A 23,429-nucleotide genomic window follows, 5' to 3' on the forward strand; every position below is an offset into this window, starting at 1 on the left:
CCAAGACTGTCAGCTCCAGAAAGTAACGGCTGCCTGTAGGCCAGGCTGAACTCATACAGCAAAAACCTACATAAAATACTCGTGTGTCACCCCAGTAAATCCCCTCTATCTAAGCTAGCTAGAAAGGGATTCTGTTCCTCATAACAAAATGATCCTAATCTCCTCTTTGCTCATGTAAGGGGTCAGGTCAATGGCTAATTCAAAGAGTAACATCCACTCTCTATCAGACTGATTTCTATATTAACATCTGAGGATCAGGCTTTTTATCTATTTTGCTTACTGATGCATCCTTGGTATCCAGAGAAGGGCTGGGCACACACTGCATATCTAATAAATGCTTTGTGAATAAATAAATGAGTCACAGAATGTGTTAGTACATGAAATAAAAAAATAAGACTTTCACAATCAATTACAACAGCGACTTGTTATAGGACCCCGGGTGTATACTTGATTATTTCTATCCAGCTTTCATTTCCTAAATATTTATTGAGTGCCTATTATTTGTCAGGAACTCTGGCTGGGAGGAAGAATACCACGATAAATAGATCACAGACCGTTCTCTCTAGGAGCTCAGGATGAAAGGTCAACTGTCAAGTGTGCATTCTTGGCAGGACAAGATGATAAGTAGGACAGAAGGTGAATAAATAAAATGTCAAATGAACCTAGAACAGGGAGCTACTTATTTCTTAGAATAAGACTATGCAAATAAACTGTTTCCCCTATGTAGTCATCTATGAATCATTCTACAGGTCACGAAGGTACCTATCAGACATTAAAAGGGTCATTTATTAGATGGAAATGGTCTAAAATTAGTAGAAGAGCTTCAAAAATATCTTTCTTGCTCATGTATTAAAAATTTCCTTTAAAACAACTGACTATAATCGCTTTTACAGTTTATATAGCACTGAGACTCTGTGTGCAACTGATGGGGACAAAATAGTCTTTTTATTTTTTTTAATTGGGGTATAGTTGCTTTACAATGTTGTGTCTGCTGTACAACGAAGTGAATCAGCCATATGTATCACACTGCAGATCAATGATTTCTTTTATAATATACATGAAGAAGGTATAGCTAGGAGCTGAGTCCTGACTTCGGACTTAGACAAAACTGTGTTTTGACTCCACCCCCATGAATTCCTATGTCATCTACCTTAGTAAGTCAGGACCAAGTTTTCATCTACACCGGAAAAACTATCTACTTGGTATCTGGACACATAGTTCATAGAGGCAAACTTATGCTTCTTATAAATTACCTGTCTTTCCTGATCACATATAATATGATCAGAAAAGGACCTATATTTCACTCCAGTTCCCAATTTATATCATGGAACATAAATAAACTTAATTTACTTCATCAGAACTGCTACATTTATACAATCTTTATTATTCCTTGCTTAACATTTCTCTGACACCAATGACAGGGAACTCCGAATTTTCTGAATAATCCAACAAGGGTTTAATATGTAACAAAAATAAAATATTAAATGTCAATATTTACCATTTACTCTGAATGTACATGTTCAATCAATGAAAGAAACAGAAATCATCACGTGCTAAATGAAAGGAGACATGTAACAGTAAGTGCGACGTCAAACCCATTGAAAATGCTTACCTTTCGAAATTCTTTAAATTAAAAGATTTAACAGAATTTCCCATTTAGACTCTTTAAACTATTTATAATAAAAGTTTTTATATTACACCACTGGTAACTGCAACATTCACAGGCACCATTTTTATAGAACCTTAAAGTTCAAAAACACTTTCACAAATATTAGCTCATTTAATTCCCCAATCACCCAAAGAAGTGTGTGTGTTTGTCTGTTAAGAAAAAAGTAAACTAAATCTTAAGAGGCCAAGAAAGTGAGTGGCCTAAAATCACAGTAAGCAACCTGGTCTTCTGACTTCATGTCCAGTGTTCTTTCCCTCACACAGATTTAGTTCCAGGGCAAATATAAAAAGCTGGAAGGTATTTGTGGACCCACTTTATTCTTTGCCTGACAACCATCCTGACTTCTTAATTATACAGTCAACTTTTCAATACACCTGAGTAGATCTCTTTTAGCAAATTTTCCAAGAAACAAACATTTTGACATTCCTAGATAAAATTGACTTTTACAAACAATATAAAAGGAAAATTCACGAGATCACGATCTTCTTAAAATCATATTATAAAACTGAACCTGAATAAGAAATTACATATGAAATGACTCATTTAGAAAAATCTCTATAATGTGAAAACAACTGGAGTTTTGATACTATTTAAGAACTAAGGTGAACTTAAATGTTTCATAAATATAATCTGTTTATCGATAATTCTAGATCGGTATGAAACTCTATGCTCTTTCCTTACAATTCACACCAAGAATTATGAATTACTGCTATTATCCATATACTTTCAGAATGAGGATATATAAGTAAAATCAATAAGGCAAATGTGCATAAGGGGGAAAGTACCAGTTTTCTTATAAAGTAGAAAAATAAATCCGAACTTAGACTAAGTACTAATAATACATTATACCCTTTGGAAAAAAAAAACTTAAGTATTAGTGCTTTTTGACTCTGCAGATTTCCCAACCCAATTTAAATTAATGAAATGAGACATCTGGGTTATCAGTGAATACTGTAGTGAACAATATGACTAAGTATTGACTTAATGAGAGGTCATATCAATTAAAGTTGGCCTTAAATTTTCATTAACCACCAATATCAATACCAAATGTTTCATTTCCTTCAGAACATTGGAGAATAGGATTTTTTTTCTCAGGAACTGTCCTGGGATGCACTAGGATTATGTACTCAGACATCCCAAGTTTCTCCTTACACCTTCCCCATTCTACAAAAATCCCCTACTTCCACACCTGCCCTTCCCAGGAAACAACTGAAACAGCCCTCAGAAACTATATGAGAAATAGGACAGATTATCCAGAAACTTTAAGGAAGTGGCAATGATATAGTTGACATTGCTTATTTCTGTTAGACCTCAAACGCAAGAGAAATCACTGTAGACCTTACTTGGGAGGATGGTTTTTTCCTCAAAAAGTCTTCGATAGAATAGCGAAGTGGAAAACATGATAAAATGAAAGGCAAGACTAAACACCTGGGAATGAACAACACTCCAAAAGTGACAGTCTTCTCTGATCACCTAATTTGGCAGTGGAGTCTTTCTAGAAACACTGAGCGTTACCAGTAACACTGAGATCACCTAAAACAAATACCCTGCACTTGATGATGTTTGGAATTTAATGGTGGGCAATGAGAATTCTTTAAATTTCTTGTTTTTGAACTATAAGAATTATGTTCAAAGATATAAGTAGAAAATAACGCTAAACTTTTGAATAAATGCTCTGAAAGATCTTCTATTTTAAAAATCAGGAAGGAAATATTTTATACCACTAAGACTAAGTGGTTTTAAAATTTTGCTATCTTTTCAATAAAAACAGATTCTAACTTTTATATATAATTGCATAAGTCCTTTTGCTTATCCAGATACTTTAAGTGGCAAATAAAAGTTATAAAATGTATTCAAATGGTCTAATGTTACCTTGCTGCCCACTCTGAAAGATGTTATGATCTGCTTACTTGTAAAAGCTTTAGTGAAATAATTACACTGTTATTGTCAAAAATCTGGTTTAGGCCCAGATTACATAAAAAAATAAATTAGCTCTATTGAAAATTTACTTTATTGGTTAATCCTACATATGCCATAAGTCTTTAGCTACATATCGAAACATTTGATATATTCTTATTCCAACTTGCTCACACAACTTCCTTAAAAACATTTTGGAAATAAACCAGAAAAATAAATAAAATGGAGAAAAACTAAAAAAAATTTTTTTTTATTTTATTGTTTACAACAGTTCATAAGAACATTATCAGGAACCCTGGTACATAGCTTTGCCTGGTCAATATCAGATCTTAATATGAAAGAAGGAGCCACATTTTTCAGTTTCCTAAAATTCACTGGTTATTTCAAACCCAGTACTGACTGCACTGGGGCAAATATAATGTGGGTCAGAGCCGGACATTAAGGCTGGATTATGGAATCAAGTTCTAAGCATTCAGAACCATGGAGATAAGACAGTACAAAGTTAGAATGGCTGGATGGAGTAAGTAGTAAAGAGTATCCTGATTACCTAGTATTTATGTAACGATTTTTACAGACTTAGGAGGTTGGGTCAGCAGTCTAAAGTTAAGGGTGACACAGCCAAACGCTGATATTAAGAATCATCAAAATGTGAAAAATGTAGAATGGAAGTTTTATAATTCCCTCTAGAAAGAAACAAGTTTGGGGAGTTTTAAAAGCCGTTGTTCTTAGAGATAATTTAGTAGCATCGTGAAACGAGATTTGTGTTTAAATGAAATATACTGTATTTAGAGGGTACAAAATGATGATGGTGAATAATGTTTTCAAAAGTTTAAAAGTGGTGTAAGATTTTTCATATATAATAATTTATAAAAATGAAAAATCTGTAGAATTTCCTGCTTCAAGTTCCACAAATTAAAGACTGACAACATCAGCAATCACATCATTAGTAAATGAGTTTAAGAAGAAGAATTACAATAATGGTAGTAGAAGAGTCACAGTAGCCATATGTATCGAGTACTTCTGTGTCATACACTGTATCTTACATTATTTATTCTGCACAAAAACTCTCAAAGATATTCTACTGTTCCCATTTCAAAGATGAGACTATTTAGAAAAGTTAGATAATTTACCCTATATTAAGATGCTAGAAAGTGGCAGATTTAATATCATAAAATTTAAAATACCAATGATCTTGAGAAATATAACATACGCCAGATTTGAAAGCCAACAATCTCGTCTTGAAAAATGTAGTAATGTCTTCCTAACTGTGCTGGCTAGGTGAGATTAAGGAAAATTCAACATAGTAGGAGGGTTTACAGATGAGAAATTTAAGTCCTCATAGAGATAATGGTATTAAGATCAAGAATTGGTAAAACTGTAAAAGTCCTTACAAATATTTGCACTATCACCTAACATAATCATACCCATTTTTGAACACTTACTGTGTGCTAATTTGTAATTTAGTTTATCTAATTTTCACAGCTACCATAGGAGTGGTTGCCAAAAGGTGGCAGAATCAGGATTCAAATCAGAGAAACTGATCTGTCCCCCAAATCCCATGTTCTCAGCCACCGTGCTAACACCAGGGGCATTTTCACACCTTCAGGCTAACTAATTTCCATTTCCCAGGCTTTGTTCACTAGGAAACTTTCTTGATATCCCTCCCCTACACTGTATACGAAATACTCGAAAAGTTTTTACACATGGCACATGAATATGCATTCCAAGAAGTCTAGTTCATGTAAATATCTTTCTATTTCAGTCTCAGAGGTACTGACCCACATTGAATCTCAGGTACCTGAGATGCAGAATAACTCTTGAGAAGGAAACTTGAGAAGGAAAACCTTTGGATGACCTTTATTTCTCAACATCTATCCACCCAAGATAACTTCATGTCATGACCAAAGCACCTATTTCATCCCTTCATTTCTGCCCTTATGGAGGCCACTGGAGCATCCTTCTAAGTGATGCAGAGTCACCTTGCTCGTCTTCTTCATCTCCCCCAAACTCCCTGCAGCAACTACTCCTATTCTGCCATCTGCTCCGATTTCACTACCTTTTCCCAGCCTCAATTCTGTTTCAATGATTAACCCCAAAGGGACTGACTGGCAATTTAGTATATTGGAACAGAAAATTTTAACGTTGAGGAAAAGGTACGCAGAAGTATAATTATATGCACTAGAAGCACAAGTAAGGAAAGCTCACAGGGCAGGATTTGCATAATGATAATCATAGTAGGTACATTTTCATCATAACCAATTTCAAGGAGATAGCCTCTCCAATTTAGTTATCGATTTTACAGCAGTAGAAACAACATAGATTGTAGCAATTACAGGTTTCATAAAACCGTGCTGCAGTTATATTTTAAAAGAATGCTGGTCATGAAATTCCCCTTGCACTGTTAACACATTATACTCCACATTAAGTAATAAAAATATCTTCAAACACATCAGCATGTTTATATAATAATAAAGGCATCAATCAAATACCAATGCCTTTTTATGGTAGCCTACTTTTTCCCCCCACCACGTGTCTAGTTATTGAAACTTTCCGATTTATATCAAAGCAGAAATATTTCAGAAGAGGTCATCACACCCAACATCATCCATAACAGTAAATGAATTTTTAAACTCTTACCCAGTCTTAGTGAGACAAGAGGTATCTGTTCTGCAACAACTCCATGAATCTGGGACTATATCTCAGTAAACTGGATGCTTGCTGGTTCTTTTAAGAAAGTGTCCCCGGAAAAGGTGTGAATGGTAATCACAGAAGGCGCTCAAAAGCACCATTCACTGTGTGCTGAAACACAGAAGGGGACAAAAAAGAAATACCAATCTGTTAACTGAGCTTCAGAGTTACTTTTCCAATATTACTTATACATACTAAACCACATGAATAGCAGCCTTACTCTCATTTTTACACTAATAGTTCAGAGGCAGGCTTGCCTGGTCATCAAGAGTGTGGGCTTTGGGTCAGAAGAACAGACTTGACATCACAGCCCAGCCACCTACCCTGCTTCTTTGGGAAGCTATGCGTGCCCTCCACAGAGGGCTATGAAAAGAATAATGAAATTAATACAAATAAAGTGCTTTTAACAGTGCTTGATGAAGAGTAGGCATTTTATTCTTTCCCTCTTTCTTTGCTGTTCTTGGTTAAAACTTAGGAAGATAGGATGCCCATTTAGTGAGCACATAATATAAAGCACTGGGTTGGTGCTTTATAGAAATGACCTCGCTTCACCCTCAGATGAGGTGTTATTCCTCCTGTTTTATAAATAAGGAGACTGAGATTCAGGAATTAGCAATTTGCTAAAGTTAGACTACAAGAAAGTAGCGTTAGCACTTAAAAGATGTCTGCTCTTCAAAGTTCTTGTTGCATCTGAACTCGTTCATATTTGAGGGATTATTTGTTATATCTTGATGCTCTCCACAGCAAAGCAGACAATATGCCAGATTAAACTCTATTGGTTTAATATAAAACTGTTTTTTATAAACTCATCTCAAGTTTATTTATAATGTGTTAGGAGACAGACTGGGAATGAAATTAACCAGTAAAATTCAGCACATGAAACAAACACATTAAAACAATATTCAAAGAAATTTCTCTCCCTCTCTATCATGAAGGACCTGATTTAGAGTGGAATTTACCAACATGCAAAGATAACAAAAGGCAACTTTTTCAAACTGCTTACAGTCAAACTGACAGAACAATGAAGACTATGTACTAAAGTCGATTTGACAAAAAAATTATTTTCATTGTAAAATTACTATCTTCATTAAAAATCTGCAGAGTATAAAATAAAAATATTTAAAATAGAAAATGTTTATAAAATATTTATAAAAATATTTAAACCACCACATCATAGTCATTGCTAATAATATGGTGCATTTTCTTCTAGACTATTTTCCTATGGTTAGCTTTTTTCTAGATATATAACACGATACTAAATCTTGTTTATTTTCCCAAGATAGCATAAACCGGTCAAAGTTTTAACAGTTTGTAAACAATTTTCTTATTAAATAATGCAATATATATTTTATATACAAATTTTAATATTTTTATTATTATGGAATAATAAATAAACCCCTTACTGACAATATCAAACTCAAAAAAAATCTCTTGAAGTTAAGATTTTCTTGTGTCTTATTTGTCAGGAAAACCTGATCTGACCTGAACTGACGTGAGGCCACTTATCATCATTATTTATGACGCTTAATATGAATATTCTTACCATTTACAATAGAAATACCCATGGGTTTGATCATGGGGTCCTGTCCCTTAGTTCCAACACACTATAAATTGTAAGTGATAGAAAAACCTCTGTTTCTTCTTAAGCCAGTATAATGTTGATACCTAAACCTAAAAAACTTTGTTCAAAAAAAAGAAATTACAGACCATAGCTGTCTATGAATATCAACACAAAAGTACTAAAGAAATTTTAGCAAACAGAATACAACATCACACACAATCAAGTAGGACTTATTCCAGAAATGCAAGGTTGGTTCATATCAGAAAATCTATTAATATCATAAACCATATATATTACCATACATGCTGAAAAGCCTAAAAAAATTTCAACATTCACTCATCATAAAAACCCTCAAGAAAACAAAAGAAAGGACACTTTCTTAACATGAAAAATATTTATACTCCTCAATCCTAAGACCAATATCTTACTTAATGGGAAAATACTAGAAGCACTTCTACTCAGATCAGGAACAGGGGGAGGGGGTCCAGTATCTCCATTATTATTCACTTTATTAGCAAATGCAATCAGAAGAAATAAATCAATTAAAGAATAAGTAACAGGTAAAACTATTCCTACTTGTGGATGCTAAAGTGGAAAATGGAAAATTCTAAAGAATCAATAAAAACAGTACCTCAAACAAGAGGTTTTTTTTTTTAAGGCAACAGAGTATGAAATTAATACTCAGAAATTAACACCTTCCATAGACATTGCATTATAAATAAATAACATAACCCACACTGAAGAGGATGGGAAAGAACAGAGCTAACCTAAGTAACCTTCAGAAACAGTGTTTTGATTGCATACTTTAAGGCTAAAGACAAAAAGAACTGTACACATATTGTACTGTAAAGATTTTTTTTACAGAGATATAAAATTGCAGTTGTGAAACTACTTTATGTGCATTTTCCAGATTGAGTAAATAATTTAAATACACTGATGATAATGAGAGTGAGGTTTCTCGGCGCTAAAAAGTTACTAGAAATAGAAGGAAGTTGACTTGAATGAACCCTGTGATGATGGACTGGAATCGGATGCATCAATATAAACTCATGATTATATGTCTGTGTGTGTATATACACAAATAGATATAGATGTGTGTGTATTTGTATATATACACCTACGTCCTAGCTCTGTCAGATGAGAGAGAACCTAAAAGCAACTGTAAAAGTTCAATGAACACACCTAGTACCCAGAACTTGGTTTCCAAATATCCTTCTTCAATAAAAGGAATGAAAAATCCTGGGAGGAATGGTTGATCTCAGGAACAAGGTAGAGATGAGCATGGTGAGGGGATGAGGCAAGATGAGCCCCATCTTTTGGGGCCAGAAAGTAAGCAAGTGCTCAAACTTTGATGGCAAGTCAAAAAGACTGAGGAGCCAGCCTGAAGATGCTCCCAATGACCAGAAAACAATAATGAATTTTATCTCATGGAATAAAACAAATATGCTTGAGTTCATACTACAGATAAGTGGTTGAATGAATACATAAGGATAAGACAGCTCATCCTTAGAGTAGAAATCAAATTAATAAATACAGAAGGAATGAGGCAAAGGGAAAATCACCATCTCACAGCCAGCACCATAATAATTGTTGCAGAGGCATGAATCAGTGATGGAGGATAAAATTAGTGGGCAGAGGTATATGAGAAAACAGGATACTTGTGTATTCTCAGACTGTCTTCCCACAAGATACTTATTAACTACAAAGGAAAAAAACCCATAAATTTAAAGTGGAGAAAACCGACAGACTCCACTTCAATCAAGTGATCAAACTTAACAACACCAGAAATGAGGTGTGTCAACATCATTTACCTTCTTATATGACTCACTGAGGTCACATCATTGCTTCTGGGGTATTCTTGCCAAGAATGAATAATCTGAATTTAATCATGAAGAAACATCAGACAAATCCAAATTGAGGGACATCCCCCAAATTAACTGGCCAGCACTCTTCAAAAATGTCAAGGTCATGAAGACAGACAAAGTCTAAAGATGTTCCTCAAGTGAAAGGAGAATAAAGAGACATGACAATGGATTAAAGACCTAAGGCCAGACACTATAAAACTCTTAGAGGAAAACATAGGCAGAACACTCTATGACATAAATCACAGGAAGATCCTTTTTGATCCGCCTCCTAGAGAAATGGAAATAAAACAAAAATAAACAAATGGGACCTAATGAAACTTAAAAGCTTCTGCACAGCAAAGGAAACCATAAACAAGACCAAAAGACAATGCTCAGAATGGGATAAAATATTTGTAAACAAAGCAATTGACAAAGGATAAATCTCCAAACTATACAAGCAGCTCAGGCAGCTCAATATCAAAAAACAAACAACCCAATCCCAAAATGGGCAGAAGACCTAAATAGACATTTCTCCAAAGAAGATATACAGATTGCCAACAAACACATTAAAGGATGCTCAACATCACTAACCATTAGAGAAATGCAAATGAAAACTACAAAGAGGTGTCACCTCACACCGGTCAGAATGGCCATCATCAAAAAATCTACAAACAATAAATGCTGGATTGTGGTGTGATGAATTGGGAGATTGGGATTGACATGTATTGATGTGTATTAAATGGATGACTAATAAGAGAAATAAATAAAAATAAACATTAAAAAAACAAACAAAAATTGCTGGAGAGGGTGTGGAGAAAAGGGAACCCTCTTGCACTGCTGGTGGGAATTGACACAGCCACTATGGAGAACAGTATGGAGGTTCCTTAAAAAAACTAAAAACAGAACTGCCATATGACCCAGCAATCCCACTACTGGGCATATACCCTGAGAAAACCATAATTCAAAATGAGTCAGGTACCACAATGTTCATCGCAGCACTATTTACGATAGCCAGGTCATGGAAGCAACCTAAGTGTCCATCGACAGATGAATGGATAAAGAAGATGTGGCACATATATGCAATGGAATATTACTCAGCCATAAAAAGAAACAAAATTGAGTTATTTACAGTGAGGTGGATGGACCTAGAGTCTGTCGCACAGAGTGAAGTCAGAAAGAGAAAAACAAATACCATATGCTAACACATATATATGGAATGTAAAAAAAAAAAAAAAAAGTGGTTCTGAAGAACCTAGGGGCAGGACAGGGATAAAGACACAGATGCAGAGAATGGACTTGAGGACACGGGGAGGGGAAGGGAAAGCTGGGACGAAGTGAGAGAGTAGCACTGACATATATACATTACCAAATGTAAAATAGATAGCTAGTGGCAAGCAGCCGCATAGCACAGGGAGATCAGCTTGGTGCTTTGGGACCACCTAGAGAGGTGGGATAGGGAGGGTGGGAGAGAGACACAATAGGGAGGGGATATGGGGATATATGTATACATATGGCTGATTCACTTTACTATACAGCAGAAAGTAACACAACATTGTAAAGCAATTATACTACAATAAAGATGTTAAAATAAATAAATAGCATTTTTCTGCATTAAAAAAAAAAAGACATGACAACTAAATACAATGTGTCATCCTGGATTTGATCCTGAACTCGGAACTAGGTTTATAAACTAGGTTTATAAATGGTACCAAGTTTTATAGCTAATATTAATTTCATGATTTTATGATTGTACTACCGTTCCATAAGATGTCCACATTTAGCGAAGCTGGGCGATGAGTTTATCGGATCTCTTTGTCACAGTTTTGCAAATGTTTTGCAACTCAACTTACTTCAAAATGAAACTTCAAACAGATTTCAAAAGTACTTGGAAAATGAATAGCAAACTAAATTCAAAAATAACAGATGAAAGAAATGAACAAAAAAGGTATGAAAACAATTGAGTTGAAGCAAGATATATAACGGAAAAAACCAACTATGCCAAAAGTTGTTTCTGGAAACTCTTCATAAGACATTAAGAAAAGAAGAAAAATGAAATTGAGCAATACCACATGAAAATGAGGGCATCCCTACAGTAAATTAAATGGTGTTAGAAATAGCTTTATGGTAGTAACTTAAAAACAGAACAAAGAGTGAAGAACCCACCACATGCATCGCCACCTAGTTTATGACAAAGATGCCATCTCAATAAGTAGGGAAAACAATGAATTAGTTCTTTTCAATAAATGGTGCTTGATAAATTGAAAATGCATGTGGAAAAAAATGAGGCTTGACTACTTCCTCACACTGTATGCAAAACATAACAATAATTCCAGATGGACTGTAGACTAACATGAAAGGTAAAACAAGATAGCTTTTAGGAAAAAAATGGCTAAAATTACAAAAAACAATACAAAGTGTTGACAAAGTTATAGAGGAAGTGCAATTCATACGTGACTGGTCCAGGTGTAAATTGGTTCAATCACGTTGAAAGATTGTGGCGCTAAAGCTGAACAAATACAGAGCTTCTGACCAACACTGCACTCCAGGGATATAGCCAAGGGGATGAGTAGGTATATGCACCAAAGGACACGTACCAGAATCATAATAGCTGTTTTATTCATAAAAGGCCAAAAGCCAGCAATAAGGCAATGTCCATCAATAATAGAATCAGTTAATAAATTATGCTATATTTATAAACTTGACTGCTCTATAGCCACAAAGAAGGATAAACAACTATTGCCTACAACATGGATCAATCAATCCTACAGATAATATGGATTACAAAAATCAAGAGAACATAATCTATTATTCCATTTATATAAAACTCAAGAAAATGATAACACTAGTTTATAGTAAAAAATGCATCACAGTGGTTACCTCTGGGAGGTATTAATTAGGAAGCACAACAAGGGAGTTCTTTGGGCTGATATTATTCTGTATCTTCCTATTAGTAGTGGTTATACAGGTATATTCACCCCTCATTTTCATTAAGCTGTACATTTAAGATTCATGTGCTATATTGTATGTAGGTGATAAATCAGTGGAAATTAAGAGAAAAGATTTTTTTCTTGAATGAATCCTCTTGTCTTCATTTTCACAGTTCAATATTCCACCTTATCAGACAGAGCTTTCCAAGGGATGCAATTAAAACCAAGTATTAATTTCTGAGAATGCATTTCTCCATCGTGTAACAGAAAAAAGGAAAAAACAGTTTTTATTGTCCAGCTCCTTTGCTGAAAATGGATGCTTTAGCTGTCTGTTCATTACTCTGTAGAGTGAGAAAAGATAATATCCTGGCTTTTATGATAAAAGCTGATTATCCCATCTGTTCAAAGTGTTTATTTCTTCTCAAAAAATGGAGGGAAATGTTATTGGATACTGTACAGTTCAGCTCTCTGGGACATCTTAGAAAAATATGTTAACTTAAGTGTACCAAATCTGATTGTTTAAGAAAAAAACAATTTAAAATGAGGCATTATAAAATGAAATAAGGCATTATATTTTTCTAAACAAAATACTTCTAGCTATATAAAGGTACTAATACAAAACAGCGTATTTCAACTTTCCTCAACATGAAAAGTAAGTATAATCACATGTAAAATTTCTAGAATTTTCCATCTCCACCAATTCCAATCAACTAACATTACTTTGAAATCTCTTAAACTGCAGTCCTCCATGATTTTTTTCTCTGAAAGTTATACTTAAAAAAAATGAATAATATACAGTCCCTTTCCTTCAGGATTTCACATTCTGTCCTGGACGACACTACTACAATATAACTAACTACGTACTTGACATATGAAATGTGAGGACTAGTCGCCCAAGTACTGATTTCTACCAATAGCACGTGAGATGTTCAGGGTCTCTATTAGCCTCTATACTACTCACAAGGCCTATAATACAGTGTCTTGAACACAGATGCGTACCAATATTTTTTTTTCCTAAATTCCATAAGGTCAATACTTAAGGCAAAAAGAAAAATTTCAATTATAAGTAATATCTTCTAAGAGATGACCAGGAAACACATACATATTCAATTATAAAAAGCAAAATAATAAAACAAACTCAATCTGGCAGTTGGGATGTGTTCTCATTATCTAGAAATTTTACTTATCACCCTTCTGTTCAACACCACTGTCAGGTAATTGAGGTATTACTGTCTATTCATAAAATGTCATTTACAGATCCGGGGGAAAAAAGAAACTGTAATAGGACCATTTAGATAATCTTATTTCCCCTAGAACTTTGACAGTGTTTCATAACCCACAGATATTTGGGGCCATTATATTGTAATGGTCCTCTTTTGACTTTTGCTCTGCTCTATTCATACAATAAATAGTTTCTCAGTTCCTCTGAATTCAACTCTTCCTACTGCCATTACCAATGTTTCAATTTGCAGGCTGGATCTAATTGCTGAAGCATTTATTAGAACCCAGGTAGCAGCATGTTATTATCTTACTAATTAATGCTCCCCAGGAGACTTTGGAATTAATATAGGCCATTCTGCAAAAATAATGACCACTCAAATCACAGCCCTAACACACACGTAAGGGAGCACACTCAAATATAGTCCATTCCATTAGGAGTTTAGCAAAAGATGGAGAGGTTAACCCAAAAAAACCTGCAGAGGAGCGTAAAGATTATATGGACTCATGGGTGTAAGAAAATGTTACCTTAGGAGAAAGTCCCCTAGTTCTGCCTTTGTGATTCTGACAGTGATGTAAACATCACAGAAAGGAATCTTAAAGAAGAATTACATAATCCTTTCTCCACCAATTGTTAGCTTGTTTGCTGTAGATTTAAACACTGCCACAGGCTACTAATGGTTGGCAACTCACACTGTGGAAAATGTCACTGGGTTTTGCTATCCTACTAGCTGTGCTCCATAGAGCAGAAAATTAAGCCTGACATATTTGGGGGAGGAGTTTTCTGCTTTGTAAGAACTTACAAAAATAGCTATACTTATTTATTACAGGGTCACATTTGTAAGTTCTTAGTAGCTCTGAGATAAACAATTTTATTACACGTGCTAAATTCTTAGTTCATTCTCTTAGGTGAATAGACTTTCGTTTCTAACCTTGAAAGACATATATATACACACAGCAAAATAAAATACTTTTAAATCTACAGCATATGAAAATAGAAAAAATCTATATCTAAAACTATACACTTCTGCTTCAGTTTATTCTGACTCCTTTTGAATAAAGATAAGTCTGAGTACCTAATCACTTATCAAAATATTAGAGTTTCATCATGAATAACCTAGATTTGATGCACAAATAGAACCATGAATTTAAGTCATACCGGGTTCAAATTTATTTTGTTATATACATTTTGTTTGAACTATGCTCAAATGTAAAACTAATGATCCTTCTTTAGTTAGAAGTTTGTTTTGGCATATTTGATACATTTAAATGCATTTTTTTCTCTGTTATAGGCGACGTGTAGTTTTGCCATGAGAATCATACAGACTGCCCGGCCAAACTTAATTTACAAATGTGGAATAAAACTATGAGTTACTGAGATAAGTCACAGAGTAAGATCCTCATTGAAAAAAATATTCACAGTACTGTTTCTAGAAAAGTTTGCACAACTTCTGCAATAACACCAAACCATTGATTTAATCACTCAGAGGCATTTGCCAACTTCATCAAAATGAGGATACACCTCCCCCTCTCATGCCAAATTTCTTTCTTCCCTGACTTTGTTCTTTCCTGCAACCTCAAAGAAAGGAACTGTCAGGCTTCTAGATTCTATATGTAATAGGGAGGAACAAACCTGACTCAATATTGGATCTGTTACTTTCACTTTAACCTTTGTATTCTATTGCTTCTGCTTGGAATTAAGAATGTTGCCTATAGCCTGAAATACACAGGATAACCCATTCTCAAGGCTCTGACCTTTAAAGGTGTAACACTTTTCCATTCATACAGAGATAAAAGGTTGCAAAACAAAATAACATTTGTCTTGGAGATTTACAAGAACACTGTGACCTGACCTACCTGGACAGCTGCAAGAACAAAGGATTCCAACACCAAGAAGTCTGCAACAACCAACCATGCCCCTCCCTCTCCTGGCATTTAAAAATGCTTTGCTGAAACCCTTCGGGGAGTTCGGGGTTTGGGGGGCATGAGCCACCAGTCTCCTTGCATGGCCCTGCAATAAACCTTCCTCTGCTCCAAACTCCAACGTTTTGGTATTACTTGGCTTCACTGTGAGCTGGGCACACCAACTTGCATTTGGTGACGTATCTGTCACATGACAGGCCCATTTTATTATACATGCCAAGAATTCTGGCCTTTGGAGAAAAATGCTCCCAAATCTCTCCCTTTCCTCAGCACCCCGTGTCTGTGCAAAGTTAGCAGTTTCACAGCACTGCTTTCTCTCACCATGGCTTAGAAAAGCATCCCCTCTGCCTTTTTAAAGTTCTATTGATCAAGCTAATGACATTTACTCAGCACCCGCTAAGTGAAAGTCACAGTTCCACTTGCTGTAAGGACATACTTATGCACAGGCCACGGTGTGGCTTTCCTTCAACAAAGATAAATGTCCTGTGATTCCTGTTTCATAAGGTAGCTCCTGACGCCTGGAACGTCCTCCCTGTCCTAGCAGCCAAACAAACTCTCATCCACTTATCCACACCTGTCATCTTGTCTTTTCCATAAGTGTTTCCATTTGAATGAAGAAAAGCCAGCCTCCCCCTCCCCCCTCTACCACCAGCCATAATTCTGTACACCCTCCCCCCGGAAACATATACTCATGGCAGTATTTTGGGGAAATGTCTAAGCCTTTATTCTTATCTGACTTGATGCTTCTTTACAGATGATTCTCTATGTGTGACTCTCCACTACCTTTGCATGGGTGTCTGTAAATCCCTAGAGAAGAAAAATCAATCTCGACTTTTTGAGCTGTCAGCACAATTAAACACTAATGTCTTCTGTGATTATGACAATGATCAATCCAGAATTATAGAAGCTCCTTCACTCACTCCAAAGAGACTTCCAAGCAGAAACGCAGGCCTAAGGGCTATCTATCAAGTACAGTGACCAAGGGGAAGAAAGCGAGCATTTGGGTGACAACTCTGGCTCAAGAAAATGAGGTCTGCCGGTATATTTATATTTAAATATACATTTTCCTCCACGCTGTTTTTCAAGGTTTTTTATTTGTCCTACTCACCTGTGTTTAATAAGCTTAAATCAACTTTTAGGAACATTGAAGTTACATACTGTCCCTCTGACAAACACATGAATAGATTAAAAAAATACAAAAGCTCAAATTTGTAATTCCTAGGTTGCTGAAAACTACCATAAATTTTACCCTAGTGCCCAGATGTGTATAACTTGGGTAAATCAGCTTCCAGGTTGGGACATGGACTTCTTTTAAACAAACATCACATCTATGGTCATACATGTCACAGCAGCCACTCAATACTTTAAAATATGGGCTGGATTTTTAACAGTCTTCAAACTACCTAACAAGAGGCTGGCGGTATAAGTAGGGTTCCAACTTTTCTGCAATTTCTCTCTTCTTAAAAAGAAATCTCTATGCCTATGCATGCACTGGAATGGCTAAAATAAAAAAGAGAAACAAGATACTGGCCAGGATGTGGAGAATCTGGGTCCCTCACACATTGCTAGTGGGAATGGAAAATGGTGCAGCCACTCTGGAGGAAGGACAGTGTGGCAGTGTCTTATAAAAGTACACATGCATTTAACAGACAACCTAGTAAGGTACTCTTGGGCATCTGGCCCCAGGGAAATGAAACTTCTGTTCACATAAACCCTGTACACAACTGTTCACAGCAACTTTATTCCTAATAACCAACGACTGGAAATAGACCAGATGTCTCTCAATGGGTCCATAATACCATGGAATACTATTCAGCCATAAAAAGGAGCTAAACCCTGAGAGGTACAACGGCTTGGATGAACCACAAGGCAATGATGCTGAGTGCAAAAAGTCAGTCCCCAAAGGTTATAGCTATGATTCCATTTATATAACATTCTTGAAGTAAAATTTTAGAGGTGAGGAATGAATTAGTGGTTGACGGGGTTAGGGATGGGGAATGTGTGGCTTTAAAGGGGTAGCACAAGGGAACCATGTGGTTATGGAAAGTTCTGGATTTTGACCTGGTGGTTATACAAATGTATACATGTGATAAAAATCATATAGAATACACACACACCAGTGCATATATAACTAGTAAAATCTTTAATTTCTATTTCCTGGTACCAGTGTCTATTTCCTGGTTGTAATTTTTACTATAGTCATGCAAGTTGTTACCTTTGCAGGAAACTGGGTTAAGAATACAGAGAACCCCCCCTGTACATTTTTGCAATTTTCTGTGAATCTATCAGTTCAAAATAAAAGTTACAAAGAGAAAGAAACCTTTTCAGGAGTCCCCCATATTTCTCTAACTACTTTTCTGCTTCCCCTTCTACTCTCCCTACAGTGATGTCTCAAGAGTCATCTGTTTGCTGTCTCTAATATCTTTCTTACACTATCTTTTTTTTTTTTTTTTTGCGGTACGCTGGCCTCTCACTGTTGTGGCCTCTCCCGTTGCAGAGCACAGGCTCCGGACGCGCAGGCTCAGCGGCCATGGCTCACGGGCCCAGCCGCTCCGCAGCATGTGGGATCTTCCCGGACCGGGGCACGAACCCGTGTCCCCTGCATCGGCAGGGGGACTCTCAACCACTGCGCCACCAGGGAAGCCCTCTTACACTATCTTAAATCTGCTCCAATCACAGCTCTGACTCCTCCACCAGCTCCACGGGCACTGCTCTCGTGAAGGTGACCAGTGACATCCACATTCCTGGGTCCCAGGTCAGCCATTCATCTTCATGTAGACCAGCCCTCCTGACCCAAGGACCACCTGTGACAGAAGTGAGCTCACACTGGGCCTTGGTGCTCTTTTTCACATCATGAGCCCTCCCACTCTTCCTTATCTTTCCTGAGTGCCTCATGCTCAGTCTCATTTGGAGCTTCTTCCTTAGATCCAAGAAACTCTTCTCTGTCTACCCATTCCTTTGGTAAACCCGTCCAGTCTCCTAGGTTGAACAAGTACCTAACCACTGACAACTCCCAAATTTGTATCTCCTGCCCAGTTCTCTGCCCTGAATTTCAGATTTGTATCCAACAGCCCTGGCAAATCTCTATGTAGCCAACTTACAGGCATTTTCAACTTTACATGCCCCACACCAAACACCTGACAGCCCACCAAATCTGCCTATTCCCATTTTTTCCCTAGATCAAACATTGACAACTCCTTATTTCTTGTAACACAACCCAAAAATAATGATGTCATCATTTTCTCCTCTCACTCTCTCATGCATCATGTCCAATCTATCAGAGAATTCCATAAGATGTTACGGAGAAAACCTGAACGAACTTTTTGGCCAACCCAATACATCCTGAATCTAAGCACTTCCCACCACCTGCACTGTTACCACCCTAATCTAGTCCACTATTATCTTTGGCCTGTATTCTTCCAACAGTGTCCTAAGTCTCTCCTCTGGCCTTACTCCCTACAGTATATGCTCAGTGAAGTGGCCTAAGAAATCCTTTTCTTTTTTTCTAAGATTTAATTTTATTTATTTTTGGCTGCATTGGGTCTTCGTTGCTGCGCGAGGGCTTTCTTTAGTTGTGGCAAGCGGGGACTACTCTGTTGTGGTGCACCGGCTTCTCATTGCAGTGGCTTCTCTTGTCGTGGAGCACGGGCTCTAGGTGCACAGGCTTCAGTAGTTGTGGCTCGCAGGCTCAGTAGTTGTGGTGCATAGGCTTAGTTGCTCCGAGGCATGTGGGATCTTCCCGGACCAGGGATCAAACCTGTGTCCCCTGCACCGGCAGGCGTATTCTTATCCACTGCCCCACCGGGGAAGTCCCAGGAATCCTTTTATTTTTTATTTATATATTTTTAACATCTTTATTGAAGTATAATTGCTTTACAATGTTGTGTTACTTTCTGCTGTATAACAAAGTGAACCAGCTATACGTATACATATATCCCCATATCCTCTCCCTCTTGGGCCTCCCTCCCACCCTCCCTATCCCACCCCTCTAGGTGGTCGCAAAGCACGGATCTGATCTCCCTGTGCTATGCAGCTGCTTCCCACTAGCTAGCTATTTTACATTTGACAGTGTATACATGTCAGTGCCACTCTCTCACTTCGTCCCAGCTTACCCTTCCCCCTCCCCATGTCCTCGAGTCCATTCGCTACATCTGCATCAGGAATTCTTTTAAATCATAAGTTAGACCCTGACATTCCTCTGCCCCCAAATACCCTATTCTTTCTGGATTCATACCTTACTACTATTATCCCCTTTGTTCACTCTGCTTTAGTCCACTGGCCTCTTTGCCCCTTCTGGAACACATCAAGTCCCTGACACAGAGCCTTTGCATTTGTCACTCCCCAGCCTGGATAACCTTAAGGATAACACTCCCTTTTCCCAATTCAGGTACTCAAACGTTACCGTGTAAATAGATCCCCATCATCCCATGCCTTACTCTGCTCCACGGGACTCACCACCACCTCATCATCTATATGAAATACCACTTCTTTCTCTATTATCTGTACTTTCCCCATTGAAGGCAAATTTCATAGGAAATGAGATTTTGTATTTTCTCACTTCTGTATTGCCAGTTTCCAAATCATGACTGGAACAAATAAGGCTCTCAGTAAGTAACTGTGGTACAAATGAATTATTTACCCAATTATGCAAGTGATGCTCTACTTTCAGACAGGCTGAGAAATGCAGTAGTTAGAGCACATGCACTCTAGGAATTCCGTAAGACCTGAAAAACCACAGAGAACCCCACCTGCTCTATGACCGACAGCTCTGGCAATCCCCTGATTTCTGCAAGGTCGGCCAGTCTGACGGCCAAGTACAGCACAGTCACAGCACCTCTCCATTGGGCAACCAACAGAAACCCCTGGAGCCAGGACCTATCTGCTCCTTTCTGCCAGGGATTCCACAGCCCCAGGGCACCAAGGGATATATTGGATTGGCTAAAAAGTTTATTTGGGTTTTTATGCTTGGGAAAACATGACCAAACTTTTTGGCCAACCCAATAGCTGGGAGAAAGCATTGACCTGCACTTCTAGCTTCCTCTCATCCCAGGTCATCTAAAACATGAACTCCAGTGTAGCCAATACCACATGTAGGTTACAAACATCTACATATTTGCTTGCCCAGGACTGGAACTTTCCCTTAAATGTTTGTCCGTTGAAAGCATCAGAACAACAGAAAGAATAATCTGTCCATTCATCCAACAAATCTTTGCAAATGGCCTACTAGAATCACACACTGTTCTAGACCCTCGGGATAAAGTAAGGCACAAAACAGGCCATACTCCTAACCCCATGAAGTTGATATTCCAGAGTCGGAGGGCAACAAACACTATACAGGCAAACGAATGAACAACTGAAGTTCAGATAATGATTGGTTCTGTGAAGACAATAAAATGGGATGATAAATTGCTCAAGCATTTCCTTTAAATCGGGTGGTCATGTTATTACTCTGAGGTGACATTTGAGCACAAATGTAAATAATTAAAAAGAACTAGTCATGCAAGAGCTGAGGGCAGAATGTTTCTAAAAGAAGAAAAAGTTAAAAGGCCTTCAGGGACTAACTAGTGTGGTGTGTTTGAGAAATAAACAATGAAAGCCAGAATGTCTGCAGCATAGGGAGCAGGAGGGAAAGTTCTAGAAGCTGAAAATAGAGAAGCAGGTACTACCCACTCAATCCTAGGAACCCCAGGAAAGAAGGGTTTGGGTCTCTTCCCAGCTTTACTGAGGTCTGTCAAATTAAAATTGTCTATCTTTAAGGTACACAATGTGGTGATCTGACATATATATACACTGTGAAATGATTACCACCATCAAGCTAATTAACACTTTCGTCACCTCACATAGTTACCATTTTTGTGTGTATGTGGGGAGAACACAAGATCTAAGATCTTGGCAACTTCCAAGTGTACAATTCATTACATGAACTATGGTCACCATGCTATAAATTAGATGCTCAGAACTTATTCATCTTATGGCTGGAAGTTTGTATCCTGTGACTAATATCTTCCCATTTCCCCCATATTCCAGTTTCTGGCAACCACCATTTTACTCTCGGCTTCTATGAGTCCGACTTTTGTAGATTCCATGTATAAGGGAGATCACGCCATATTTGTCATTCTGGGACTGGTTTATTTCACTTAGCATAACGTGCTCCAGGATCATCCTGTTGTTGCATATGGCACAATTTCCTTTTTTTAAGGCTGCATAATATTCATTTTATCTTATACATATGTATAATATAAAAATATGTATATATATTATATAGGATTATATATACATATCACATTTTCTTTATCCATTAATGTGTCAGTAGACACTGGTTATTTCTATATCTTGACAATTGTGAATAATGCTGTAATGAACATGGGAGAGCAGAGTTTCTTTAAAATACTGATTTCATTTCCTTTGGATGTACACCCAGAAGTAATGACAGAACTGCTGGATCATATGGTAGAGTTCTAGCTTCAATTTTCTGAGGAACCACCATACTGTTTTCCACAGTGACTGTACCAATTTACACTCCCACCAACAGTGCACAAAGGTTTCTTTTTCTCCACATCCTTACTAACACTTGCTGTCTCTTGTCTTTTCGGTAATAGCCATTCTGACAGGTATGAGGTGGTATCTCATTGTGGTTTTGATTTGCATTTCCCTGATGATGAGTGATGCTGAGCATCTTTTCATGTACCCGTTGGTTGGCCATTTGGATGTCTTCTTTGGAAGAATATATATTCAGGTCTTTGGTACATTTTTTTAATCAGGTTATTTATTTGCTATTGAGCTATATGAGTCCCTTGTATATTTTGGATATTAACTCCTAATCAGATATATGTTTTGCAAGTATATTCAAACAGTTTGTATTTTAATCTAAGTGCAGGAAAAGCATTAGATATATTACTTTGGAATACTGACTCTTGACTCTTAATGTTTTCTTCATGTGAAGGGAAACCTTTGAGATGATCACTAGGGGCTTCTCTCATTTTCTCACATCTTTGAGTGGTGAGTTTGGAAGGAAGAGCCAGCCGTGAATAGGCAGCCCCTTCCTCTTGCCTGCAGAAAGCAAGGCTCTGGTCTGCCTTGGGCCCAGAGTTGAGCTTTGTGGTAACGTCTTTATCCCTGGAGCTCCTCGCTTGCAGGTATTCAGCCCTGCCTGTGACTGCCTGGGCCAGTTCATCACTGGCTGACACTCTGGTCTCCATGTTTGCCTTTGATACCTCTGTCTCCTTCAATTGCTTTAAAACCCTGGTGGCGAGGAGGGGGATATAACTCATGAGCCCTCTCAAACTCCAACAGGTTTTGTTTGTCTGTCTGTAACAAGAGATACAGGGATCTAATTTATGTTTTAGAACGATTACTCTGGCTTCTATTTGGAGACTGGATTATAGAGAGGAAAAATGAAGAGGTAACCAGGGACGGCATGACAGTGGTTATTCAGGGTAGAGATGGTGGTGGCTTGGACTAGGAATGGGAATAGTAGACAGGGAGAGAGAAATAATTGGAATATATATTCAAGTCGGAACCAAAGAGATTTTGTAAATTAGGTGTGGGGCTCAGAACAAGTCAGCATCAAATATGACTTCCAGGTTTCTAACTTGAGTGGCTGTGGGTAAGGAATAGCTATAATCCAAGTGTGGCTCTCAGGCAGGGTAGACAATTTTGGAGCCCAGTAGAGAGGTCAGGAA

The sequence above is a fragment of the Monodon monoceros genome, unplaced genomic scaffold (assembly GCF_005190385.1).
Source record: "Monodon monoceros isolate NGI ecotype Baffin Bay Population unplaced genomic scaffold, NGI_Narwhal_1 Super_Scaffold_1, whole genome shotgun sequence".
NCBI classification, from domain to species: domain Eukaryota; kingdom Metazoa; phylum Chordata; class Mammalia; order Artiodactyla; family Monodontidae; genus Monodon; species Monodon monoceros.